At 39.9% G+C, this 12,602-nt stretch overlaps 1 protein-coding gene across 1 annotated transcript in view; it reads left to right on the top strand.

Moving 5' to 3' along the window:
* efhd1 (EF-hand domain family, member D1) overlaps window positions 1–12,602 on the top strand; it is a 123,849-nt gene that overhangs the window by 83,756 nt on the left and 27,491 nt on the right. The gene's annotated exons all lie outside the window — the stretch shown is intronic.

The following is a 12,602-nucleotide window of genomic DNA, read 5'->3' as shown; positions in this document are numbered from 1 at the left end:
CATTGGTCCAATTGGATAAAAAAAGAGTGAACTTACAGTCAGGAAAAAGCGAGTTGCTGTAAATGGTTATTATTCAGACAGGAGGATGATAGATAGTCGTGTTCTAGGACTTCTGCTTTTTATTGCTGTATTTGAATGATTTGGATCTTGATGTACAGTGTACAATTTCAATATTCCTCAATAATTAATCTACTTTGATGTGTAAAGTGAGGAGGGTACAAATTGCCTGGAACTCGACCATACAGACTGAGAGGCAATCCTTGATTGATTGTTGGCAATCCCTTGGGATTGAGGATGACTTGTCGCCATTCTCATGTCTTGGGATTTCTGATGGCTGAGTCCAATGCATGACCTGCAGATTCTGTCTCATACAGGGCGGGTGTTTCTTAGAGTCATAGAGTGTTAGAAATGTACAGCATGGAAACAGACCCTTCAGTCCAACTTATCAGTGCTGACCAGCATTTGGCTCATATCCCTCCAAACCCTTCCTATTCATATATCCATCCAGATGCCTTTTAAATGTTGCAATTGTACCAGCCTCCTCCACTTCCTCAGGCAACTCATTCAATACACGCACCATCCTCTGCATGAAAAAGTTGACCCTTTGGTCCCTTTTAAATCTGCCCCTCTCACCTTTAAACCTATGCCCACTAGTTTTGGACTCCCCTACCCCAGGGAAAAGACCTTATCTATTTACTCAATCCATGCCCCTCATGATTTTATAAACCTCTATATGGTTACCCCTCAACCTCTGACACTCCAGGGAAAACAGCTCCAGCCTATTCAGCCTCTTCCTGTAGCTCAAACCCTCCAAACCTGGCAACATCCTTGTAAATCTTTTTTGAACCCTTTCAAGTTTAACAACATCCTTCCTATCGCAAGAAGACCAGAACTGAATGCAGCATTCCAAAAGTAGCCAACTAATGTCCTGTACAGCTGCAACATGACCTCCCAACTCCTATACTCAATGCACTTAGTTGGGAGAATTGGGGGAAGTCTTGTTGGAAGTAATGTGCCTGTCTGCTAACACCATGACTTTGTCTTCAAGTGTCCCTGACAAAGTTTCTCAACTTGTTCAGTGCCATCCTGAACTAGCCTTCTCAATTTAATGTTGCCACAAGCCAGGGACACTCATGAGTCAACTGGGATGTTTTGTTTTGAGGGATGCTTTAAGGACAGTGCTTTAGCAATGTAGTAGCATAGTTCTAAATGTGCAGCATCTGAGAGACCTGGGGATGTGGGTGCCTTTCTCTTTGAGGGATTGGTTAACAAAGCACATGCAATCTTGGGCTTCATAAATAAAGGCATTGAGTGCAAAGGGAAATCACACTGAACCATTTGTAAATCACTGATTGGGCTCCAACGAACATATCGTATCCAGTTCTCTCTTAGCGTTTTAGCAAGGAAATGGAGTCCTTGCCAATCTGAAGAAGAGGTTTAACAGACTGGCTGCAAGAATGAGGGATTTTAGTTACAGAACAAGGTTGGAAAGCTGGGATTTCTCCTCTTGCTGCAAAGGTAGAGTGACGTGAGATTGGAAAGATGACGAACTGTTCACATTTGTTCATGGCACAACGGCGAGGTGATGCTAACTTCAGGTACTGTGCAAGACATAGAAAGGAACGTGAGGAAGAGCTATTTTACACAGCAAGTGGTAATAATCTGGATGTTGGTTCCTACAAGGCTGGTGGAAATGGAAAACTTGAATGGGCATTTGAAGAAACTAAATCTGCAGAGTCATGTCGATCAAACAGGAAAGTAGAACTGACTAGTTTGCCCCAGAGAGATCTGGCATGAACTCATGGGCTGAATGGCCATCTCCTGTTAAGTAAATGAATTTATGACCATGATTCATCAGGTACTTTCGCAAAGAATATTATGTAGGAGAGATGAAAAATGATATTCCCTTTCTCATTGCTCTCAAGCTAAGTTGTATCACTAGAAATGCACACAATACTGTCGTGCCACTTATTGTGTGAATTACCTTTGAACTGGGCCATTGGAAGGCTGTTGGAGTAACTTAGTGGCATCAGTACAAAAGGATCAATACCAAATGTGTAACTATATGCACACGTGCACAAGATTCACACACAGACAAAATAAAGTAAGCTCATAACTGGTTTCTTCCTATTGATATTGCAGTTGGCATTCTGTAGTGCCTAGCAGTTGTAGAAGGGCTGGAACATAGCTGTGTGCAAATCTCCTCCAGAGACACCAGGTCACAGAGGAGAGCCAAATACAGGAAGCCACCATTGCTATGGATATGACACATTCTGAGTGATGAATGGCCATCTCAGCCAGTCTCAAACAGACCATCTAAAGGTTCTCCGACCTACTAAATGACAGAATAGAGCCACAAGATATTGACTTTATGGAATGGGTAATTTTGCTCCTGTTGGCACTGAAGTCACCTCGGCAAGGTCATTTGCATATGTCTGACTTAGACAGCCAGTGGTACTAGTCAGCTTGTGTCATACGTGCTGGAAAAGCACAGCTAGTCAGGCATCGATTCTCCTGGTCCTTGGATGCTGCCCGACTGGCTTTGTTTTTACAGCATCACGCTTTTCGATTCTGATCTCCAGCATCTGCAGTCCTCACTTTCTCCTAGCTTGTAAACAGGGCCAGGTAACCTGATCAGGGTCAGAAATAGCATTTCTGACCTTGATTGCATTGAAAAGTTGTTCCTCTGTTAGATATCCTCTACACTGAAGATTCCTGGAAAGATGCCTCCATTTACAAACCTGTCTAGGAATTCACAAATCCAGCAGCAAAGATGAGCCACATAGAATCCACATCGTTTTTTTGCCGCAGTCAGAGTATCATGCAGTTACACACCTACGCACTTGCACACTTACACAGGACTGTTAAAGCTAGGTGTGAGGTTAGGGTGGTAGTTGAGAGTGAATGAGGTCAGTAGATGGCAAGGTCTTTAGGGTGCCAGGTGACTGAGGTCAGCCACAAGTCAGGTGGGCATGGTGCCAGGAAAGGGAATGAGTACTTGGGAGTAGGATGGAGTGTCTACAATGTTGTGGAGGAAGGGTTTAGGGCATTGGATCTGAGAGGTGTCAGGATCAAGTGAATCAGGCTAGGGGAGGGAGAGAGGAGAGTCTAACTAGACTGCAGCTATCAGGTCAGCATGGGGTTTGGTTTATAGTTTTAAAAGGGGTGAGGATGTTGTCAGGATGGTGGGAAGACCCTGGGTGTATTTTGTTCCAAGTTATGGAACTGAAGGGGAAATGGTTATTTGGTTTTTGGGGGTGGCGATGGTGATGTAGAGCTGGCATCCAGTTGGAAGTGAAGGGTGTCATTTCAAAAGGTGAGAGAGTGTCCGTTCCAGGTGAGGAGGGTACCTCTTGCCTCTAGAGTTGTGTGGGCTTCAGGTTGGCAGTGAGGGAAGGTGGGGAATTATTGATCAAGCTGCAGCAGAGGGCAGAGCTGAATCTGGGCCTGTCTGGTCAGGGCTCTGGAGTGTTGTAAGGGATGGGGAAGATGTTTGGGATGGGAGGATGGGAAGGTGGTTTTAGTGGTAAGTCAGAGTCTCTTCAGTATTTACACAAGTGTTACCCTAGATTTTTAATCCTCTAACTTTTCCTGGGCAACTATTCAGTTTAAGTGAGTTAGAACTGACACACACACACAAACACAGACACATACGTGCACCCACACATACACAAGTGTATACACGCACAGACACATACACATACACAAGTGTATACACACACATGTACACACACGCACATAAGTGTATATACACACATGTACACACGCACACACAGACACACAGGTGCACACGCATATACACAAGTGCATATACACACACGTACACTTATTGGAAATGCTATTTTCTGACCTGTGTTACAGATAGTTCCTATGTGTAACTGCACTTTACACTGCATCAATAACTCTTGCCATTGGGATATCTGAGCCACAGACTGCATGCCAGCCCAGCCACTTTTAACATTGCTGCTCCACCTTACACTCTCTCTTGTTTGTTCTTACACTCGGTTGGACAAAGTGTTCATCAGCAGAAAGGATACATTCCCTAATGCTATTTCAAGGGAACATTAGCAACTATTAGTCGAGCTGCTAATTGATTTCTACTCGGTAGAAATCTGAGTCTGTGTAAGCTCAGTTAATTTTAGTTTGTTCATACCGTTTCACATTGTGAAGGCCATGGCTGTAATTTCAGTATTTGGTCACTGGTGCTGCAATTCCCATTGCCCTTGAGTTGTAGCATGAAAGGGAGCTGGGGCAGAGGCAAACAAACTGTTCAGAGAAGGAGGTGGAGGAGAAGGGGTCACAGCCTGAAAATGGGAGGACTTACCGCAGGTGTTCAGGGAACATGTTCCTTCAGCATTACAAAGGAGGTTTCCACAAAAAATCTGTCTCCTCTTTGCAGCCTGAGAACAAGTTGAAGACGTGTTACATGTGATTGTCGAGGTCAAGGCAGTCATGAATTTCCTTTGTGACTGGATCCTTCCAGTTTGGAGCAGGTGACCTCTGTAACACCTTGCAGCTTTCTATCCACTGCTGTACAGGGGTGTTCACGGATGCTCATTATATGTGAAAGGAATGTCTTGTTTCGCCTGCAGGAGTGTGCATTTGGCTTCACCAGAACAGCAGGCAGAATGCAGAGTGTCATTGACTGTGCACATCTTTTGTGGACACTCCATGTAAATGAAAAGATGTACTGTAACCACAAAGGTTTCTATTCACTATGCACTAAATGTGCCACATTATGCAGATCAATTCCTATATGTTGGCAGCAGACCTGCTGCCTGTGCTAGTCTATTTTACCACCAGTAGTGGAGCCACTGCAAGAGACTAGAGGGTAGCTGCTAGGTGATGAGGCAGTCGACTGACCATGTGTCCAAATGTGCAATCCAACCCTGTAAGTAACACATACAGAACATCAGTGAACAGATCTTTGGGGTTCTCCAGTAATGTCTCTCCTGACTGAAATGCTCTGAAGGCGTTCTGTGGTAAACACTGGAACGTGTGCTACAACGTGATGTGGCCTGCCGTATCTTGTCCATCATGAGGACACACCCTTTCCATTTAGGGTACATAGCAAGCTTGTAATGAAGAGGAGGAGCAGGAGGGAAATGAGAAGGCAACCAACACCAATATCTATTTTTCTGCTTGAGCTTTGCACATTTCCCTTGTCAGACTATAGTACCATCAAACACTATCAATTCTCATTCTCCCTTCTACAACAATCCTAAACCTTACCTTCCCTCTATTACTGACCAGCCCAGCATCCTTTAGGCCACAATGCTGGGCTAAGTGACAACAAAAAAGGTTAATATCTCAAGCAAATAAACTATCCAACATTCCATATCAAAGTCAACTCATTATTCTGGTTTATTCTTTATCACTGGAGTTCCAGGTGCCTTTATCTGGCCTGTTGCTCCTACTGCAATGAGTTTAGACCATGCTTATTGGTATGCAGCCATTCAACTACAAGCACCTATCCTTCTAATTAGCAGGGAGGACAAACCTGCCGGAAAGAACTGGTGCAGTTTAATTGTACATCATGTGCCCATTTTTCAAGCCTCATTGAATCTTTCCTCCCAATGTGTTTTAAAAAATGAATTAAGAAGCGGCCTCCCATGCACTACGTATGAAATGTTTTTGTGCATGCTACTGTTGCATAGAAGGCCTCCGTATCTGTAACATGTATAATATGATCTTCCTAATCACTGCTCTGTGTAATACTCTCCACCCAAGTGGTAATTTTCCAGTTATTTCTACAATGTTAATTTATTTGAATCTCTTTGGTTTAGCAAATTCGTACTTAATGAGCATCTAATTCATAACCTAGCCGAACCATTCTAAAGCTTGCTGGGATTTCTTTATACTTGCTTTCTTTTATAAAATAGTTCACATTTTGATCAACATTGCACTTGTCCTTGGAAATACTGATTGTCGTTTTTTTCCAAATCAAAACTCTTCCCCCTTCTCATGCAGAAAATTGCTCGGAAATTTAAAAATAAACCCTTTCTTTTTCTTGCAGCTGAACTGGGGGAGGTTCATGGAGGTTCACCTGCCTCTCTTTCTGAATAGGTTTCAACTTTGGTGTGCTTTTCTGGTCTCCTCACCAATGAATTAACCAGAATGACAAGTCTTTGTACTTTTTTTTAATTATCAGGCACTCAAGTCACTACAGTTAGTGCAAATTATTATGCATTGACTAGTTGTAAAGGAATAAGGATACAAAGCGATATCTGTATTTCTTAGACTCTTAAACAATCATTGAAAGCCATTAATCTTGGCATATTGAAGTAGGTGGGGAATGTAATAGTTGAGGGCTTAGATGGATAAAGCGTCCTTTTATTTTTGTTAGTATTTGCTACCACTTTCTGCTCATGGCAGATGAAGCAGCTGCATTGTTCTAAGTGAATTCCGCTTAGATTACAGCTAAAAAAGCTGACGACAGTATGTGGGAATGGGGGAACAGAAATGCTGAGCACAGTTGTGCACATTACTTTAGATGCAGGTCGTTTTTTGTAGAAGAGCCAGTTGCTCCCCTGACAGGGCCCCTCGCAAGACATGAAAGAATCTATTTATAAATGTTAGAGCTGGAGTGAAAAACTTGTATATGAATGAAGAATGAACGTTTTAATGCTTTCTTCAGTCTGTGAATAAATCTTTACTTTTATACTTCTGTTCAGCAGAACATATGAATTCATTAGTGCACTCAGCATCTTGGTATTTTCTGCAGGGTTACAGTAATGCAAATATATGAACAGCAACTTGGTTTGTTTGGGCCTTGAGAATATAGTAATGCAATCCCGTCAAATTGTATAAGTGTCCAAATTGCAGTGGCCTTTAAAATAATTATCGTTGCCAACTATTAGGAGGCAAAACGAAGATGATTCTGAATATCCATTTTTATTTAAAAATCGTGATTCACAGAATTTTTAAAAATATAACTGGGGTGTTCCCTTGAGCTTAAAAACTGGTGGAACTTTTATGCGCGGTGCAGATACCAGGACAAATTACACTGGAGCCCCAGCAGAGGAATGAAGGACATATTGAAATTGTTGGTTGTTGCAGGACTCTATCACCTCGGATCGGGACAATTCTGTAGAACCATCAAGAGAACTGATGTCACTTTAGCAAGCACCAAATCTCATTTATTTTGCATGTTCCTTTGTATATCTGGGATATAAGTAAAACCTCAGTGCTATGCAGGTAACTAGTATTTTAAAGCTTATAGCTTGCAGGTTGCTTATGACTTTATAACCTTTAATTATTTGTACCCGAAAAGATACAGAATAAGATACTGAATATGATATCCCCCTTTAGTGACGCAAGATTGGTTATCAGATTGATCTGACCTGACCTGTTCTAATAATAGTTTGCTTTAGTCATCCACTTCATTCAGCATTTTTAATGAAGAATATTTAGTTATTTATAACCTTTGCTTATTCCTGGTATCTTGCCAGTCTCCCAGATTCTCAAGTTATTTTTAAACACTGATTAGTGCCTTTTCTTATGTGAGAACAGGACTGATGACAGGACTGGTGACAAACTATTTACTTCCTGGTCCTTGAAAGGGCTCTAGCTGTGTCAAGATTAGTCAGGTCCTTATTGCATTGTGCTGTAATTGTGGATCTTTTTAAACAATGACATTCTCTAAATCTCACTTGCTGTTAATTTTTTGCCTAAATGCAGGTCCACATTTCCTCCCTGTATAAAAAGTTTCTGAATTTATATATTTTGTGCATAGTTTGAATTGAAATTTTAGCTGCTGACCCTCTGTTCTATATCCTCCACTTTTTCATTCTTATTCGTTAAAACTAGTCCTGGGGTTAGATGGTGGTCATTGATTTAAGTATAAATCTGGAAACTTGATTCTTGCAAAAGTTTAGATTGACTTTGTACTGTCCAATAGCCTTAAAATATTAGTCAACAGATGGAATGTATCAGTAATAGAGTAAGTTTATTTAATGGGCTAAGTGCTAAAAGTTGTCAGCTGTCTGACAGTGTGTGTAATGGCATCCAATTCACTGCAATACTGACATTGGACACAAACTACATAAATTGTTGTACTCCCGAACTCTCCATTGGAGAAGTCATACCACAATTTTGCTGTACAAATAATTAAATACATTGCAGTGTGCACAACAGTAGATTAGGAATAGTACAACCACTGTTTAAATACGTACCCAAGCTATTAGTCTAACAATGATCAGAACAAAACATTTATCTGCCTGTCTCAGATTTAAATGTTACATTTCACAACATCATCAATAACTATTTAAACCTGAAGGAATGAGAATATTACTCATAATGATGAATTGTCAGTGTAGCAGACAGTACACTTGCTTAATTACTGGTCAGCTTGATTGAAGTGGATAATTTTCTGTAATGAGTTTAGATCATATCTTTTGCAACAATTTCGTAACTTTTTTTTAATGGTGAGCCAGACCATGAAATGGTATTTTCACAAAGTTGATAGCAGAGTGATGGAATCGAGATATTGAGGACTAACCTTTGCGCAAACCAAGAATATCTCTTTCTTCATGAAAATGGCACCAGATGCCAAATTGGAAATCTTGCTTCCTGCCATTTTTTTGCAGAGATCTGGGGGAGAACATGATAGGTTGTAATTTGGACATCTGTAACCTGTGGAAGCAACTGCACGTGTTAGAATGCAGCTACCTTCAGTCATATCTGATTTTTACAAGCGTGGTGTCAAACGTATGTCTGGTGGACATTAGACCTGGTAGGAGAAAACCAACCTTACGAGATACCCATTTAGATATGGTCCAGAGACCATAGAAGAAGTAATGTGCCCCTTTGAATTACTAATAGCAGACACAAACAAAGTGGATAAACTAAATGGACTTGCCAAAAGGAGCTATAAGGTATTTAAATCTCCTGCCTTTTAAAAATTTGGAACTTTGTGTTGAGTTTTACAAAAATAATTGCTTAGTATTTCACTTTGACAGGAATCTGAATGATATAATTATGTCATTAGTCCTGCGTGACTAATTTTACAAACGATCATTATCACACTGGGTCCCTGCAATTTTACAGTTTAAGTAAGAGTTCCAAGTGCTTGAGGTCTTTGAGTGGGACTCTGAACACAAATGTTTATTTTTATGAGGATTGAAATATTTGAAGGAATGTTATTGTATTGAATGAGTTTTTAGTCAGTGCGAATATTTGTGTTTTTTTGAAGTACTGAATTAATCAACAGACACGTGTGGCTAAATTTAACCACTAATCAGCTAATTATCAACTTCAAGTTCCTAAGGCCTAGCACGTTTTCTCATACTGTCTTTCCAAACTCACTTCATTACTAATGCATTGTACTCTTGTGGTTTCCTGCATGAGTAGGCAGGGAGGGTGTAAGAGTGTGAATAATTGACATCAGCTGGTATTAAATTGGCATAAAGGACCATGAGGGCATGGTTTGGTCAAATATGTTGTCATGGAGTGTGGGTAAAAAGTCTTAGGGCAGTGTGAAGGGTATTCGGGCTATGGGGGTAGGGCAAGTCATAAGTCAGCATGGAGGATATGAGGAGGCTTGGGAAATGGATGGAGTGTTCATGAGGTTTTATATGTTGGCATGGATGTTGTTTGTGGAGTGTGTGAGAGCTAGCATGCATTTTATGTTGCAGGAGCATACTGTGCCCTAAACCTTTGTTTCATTCTTCAGAGGTAAACCTTTCACCCACATCAGCAACCCTTGAATATTTTACAGAGTCATAGAATCGTGGAGATGTACAGCATGGAAACAGACCCTTTGGTCGAACTTGTACATGCCAGCCAGATATCCTAAACTAATCTTGTCCCATCTGCCGGCATATGGCTCATATCTCTCTTAACCCTTCCTATTCATGTAACCATTCAGATGCCTTTTAAATGTTGCAATTGTACGAGCCTCCACCACTCCCTCTGGCAGCTCATTCCATATGCACACCACCCTCTGCATGAAAAGGTTGTGCCTCAGGTCCTTTTTTAAAAGTTTCCCTCTCACTTTAAAGTTATGTCCTCTAGCACCTAATAAAGCATTCCCCCACCAGTTCACACAACTCAAAATGCAACGCAGAGCTGACAATTGACTCAGTGTTCCTGATGTGGGAGCAAACCTTTGTGTCTCAGCATACCTGCATAACTGCTGCTTATGTGTAATCACTGAAGACATTAGGCATGCATCATAGCAAGTGCTATCGGTCTGTTAAGTTGACAGGAAAACCTGGGCTAGTGCTTCCATGAAAGTAAGAGCTAAACAAGTTATACAAAATTCCCAGTTGTATATTTATATAAATTGATTAATATAAGTAGTTTGCTTTCCCCCTCCCCACCAACTCTACTCTTGTTACTAATTCTCATTGCTTATAAAAAGGAATGATGCAAATACCCCCAGTGTCATAAAGAAGAGTAATTCATTGCTCTTGCAATTCTTGGCATCTGGTTAATTTCACTCCTGGCAACCTGTCTAAGTGGTGGGTCGCTTTATTTCAAACAATGCTATGCATTAGTAACACCGAAGCTGTTACTTATTCACACACTAAACCCACCTTCTTATGATTCCAGTTTTTTTTTCACTCCTGTTCTATCTCTAAACGGCAGTGTTGTATCAACCTAGTTTGCTGAGAAACTTTATTGAAAGCTGGGGGCATGAATTATTTACAAATTACAATTTGAACAAAGATCGAACATATTTGGTGACATGTTAATTTCCTTCCCTGATCAGATTAACTAGCATGAATGGAGACTCCTCTAACTTACTCACTGAGCAGTATGGCTAGGTTGGTGCTGAGTGTTCAGTGCCTGAAATGTTCAATGAGGTAGAGACAGCTGCATTATCAGTTAAACTAGGGGAACAACTGCTTTCTTTTTTTACTTTTTAAGAGTTAGTTAATAATGCTGTCAATGAACAATTGTGAGTTATCATTAATATTATATTCTGTTTCTGTGCAGGCATGGTGTTTTTGACACCTTTTTTATATGTTGGTTCACAACATTTCAATTGAAAATTTTGCTTTGATAAAAATTGCCACCTTAGTCATTGATACATTTTTCTATTGGTAAATGAAATAAATTCTTTGGTAAAATTTGCAGGAAACTTGCTGGCTTTTTTTTTGTCTGACTTTTAAGCATTTATGTGTTTCTGCTGCCGATAGAATAAAAGGGAGTTTTGCAACTTCTGACTTTTCACCCTTGTGAACAGAAATGTAGTATTTGGTTGCTATTTAAGAATTAAATAAATGTATTCCAAATTTTGTTTTGATGCTCTTTTATCTAGAAAATTTGATTTCAATTCACTCATTAATGCTAATGATTTGGAGGTACCAATGTTGGACTGGGGTGGACAAAGTTAAAAATCACACAACAACAGTTTATAGTCCAACAGGTTTGTTTGGAAGTACTAGCTTTCGAGGTGCTGCCTCTTCATTAGGTGGTTGTGAAATATGACCATACGACACAGAATTTATAGCAAAAAGGTTACAGTGTCATGAAGTTGGAATGATATATGTTTAATATATCACTACAACTCTATGACACTGTAACCTTTTTACTATAAATTCGATGTGATATGGTCATATTTCACAACCACCTGATGAAGAGGCAGTGCCTTGAAAGCTAGTGCTTCCAACTAATGCTAATGACTGACTGCTCAAATAATCATTCAAAGAAAAATAGTCATTGGTCATAATAGCCTTAAATCTAATTCATGGCACACCTATCCTGGGATTACATTTAGGTATCACTTCTCTGGATAAGTTGGTGTGTTCTTCTGATCTGCAAAAGATGCTCTGAAGTTCAACAGTCCTACTCCAAAATGATTTTGCTATAAATTATGTATATGTTGAACAACTGTATATCAGTTAGCAGAGAATGGATGACAATTAAGTATTTTACATCTGATATTCTAGGTTCTAATGGCATAGAACTTTACAATATAGAGATAAAGCATATTAAGTTAATGTAGCATGACACAGCAATTGTGATTTAACTTTGTTCTAAACTAATATAAGGTGCAGATAGTTGGAAAATTCAAATAGATTCCTTTCATCCAATTTTCAGTACTTTCTTAAACTGACTTTGGAAAGTTCTGCAGATTAAACAATTTGAAAATGTCAGTAGTTCTCATGACATTCCATTCGTGCAACATATGAATTGTATGTAGGCTTGCCTGTTGTTATTCTTCAGTTTATCATTATGGTTAAAAATCATACAACACCAGATTATAGTCCAACAGGTTTCATAACCTGGTGTTGTGTGATCTTTAACTTTGTCCACCCCAGTCCAGCACCGGCTCCTCCAAATCATATCATTATGGTGTTTTAATGCTGTTTACCACTCTTTCATCAAGGAAACAAAACTAGGTTTTCCATCACAACCAAAATAAGTCAGAATCTCAACATCTAAAAGATTGAGATCACTTTCCAAGAAACGTGGAATGTACCATGGGAAGACACTCAGCCCAATATGTCCTCATTGAATATTAACTATATCTCAGCTCATAACAGCTATGGCTCACCATTGCTTCTGTTAGGTTGAGTTCAAGGTCCCATCATGACTCAAACAAAAAAAAAATCAAGGTTAACGTAGTTAGTTTTCATCGCACTCTTTTGAAG

This window comes from Chiloscyllium plagiosum, chromosome 13, assembly GCF_004010195.1.
Source record: "Chiloscyllium plagiosum isolate BGI_BamShark_2017 chromosome 13, ASM401019v2, whole genome shotgun sequence".
NCBI classification, from domain to species: Eukaryota; Metazoa; Chordata; class Chondrichthyes; order Orectolobiformes; family Hemiscylliidae; genus Chiloscyllium; species Chiloscyllium plagiosum.
This window is presented reverse-complemented; position numbering and strand designations above follow the sequence as displayed.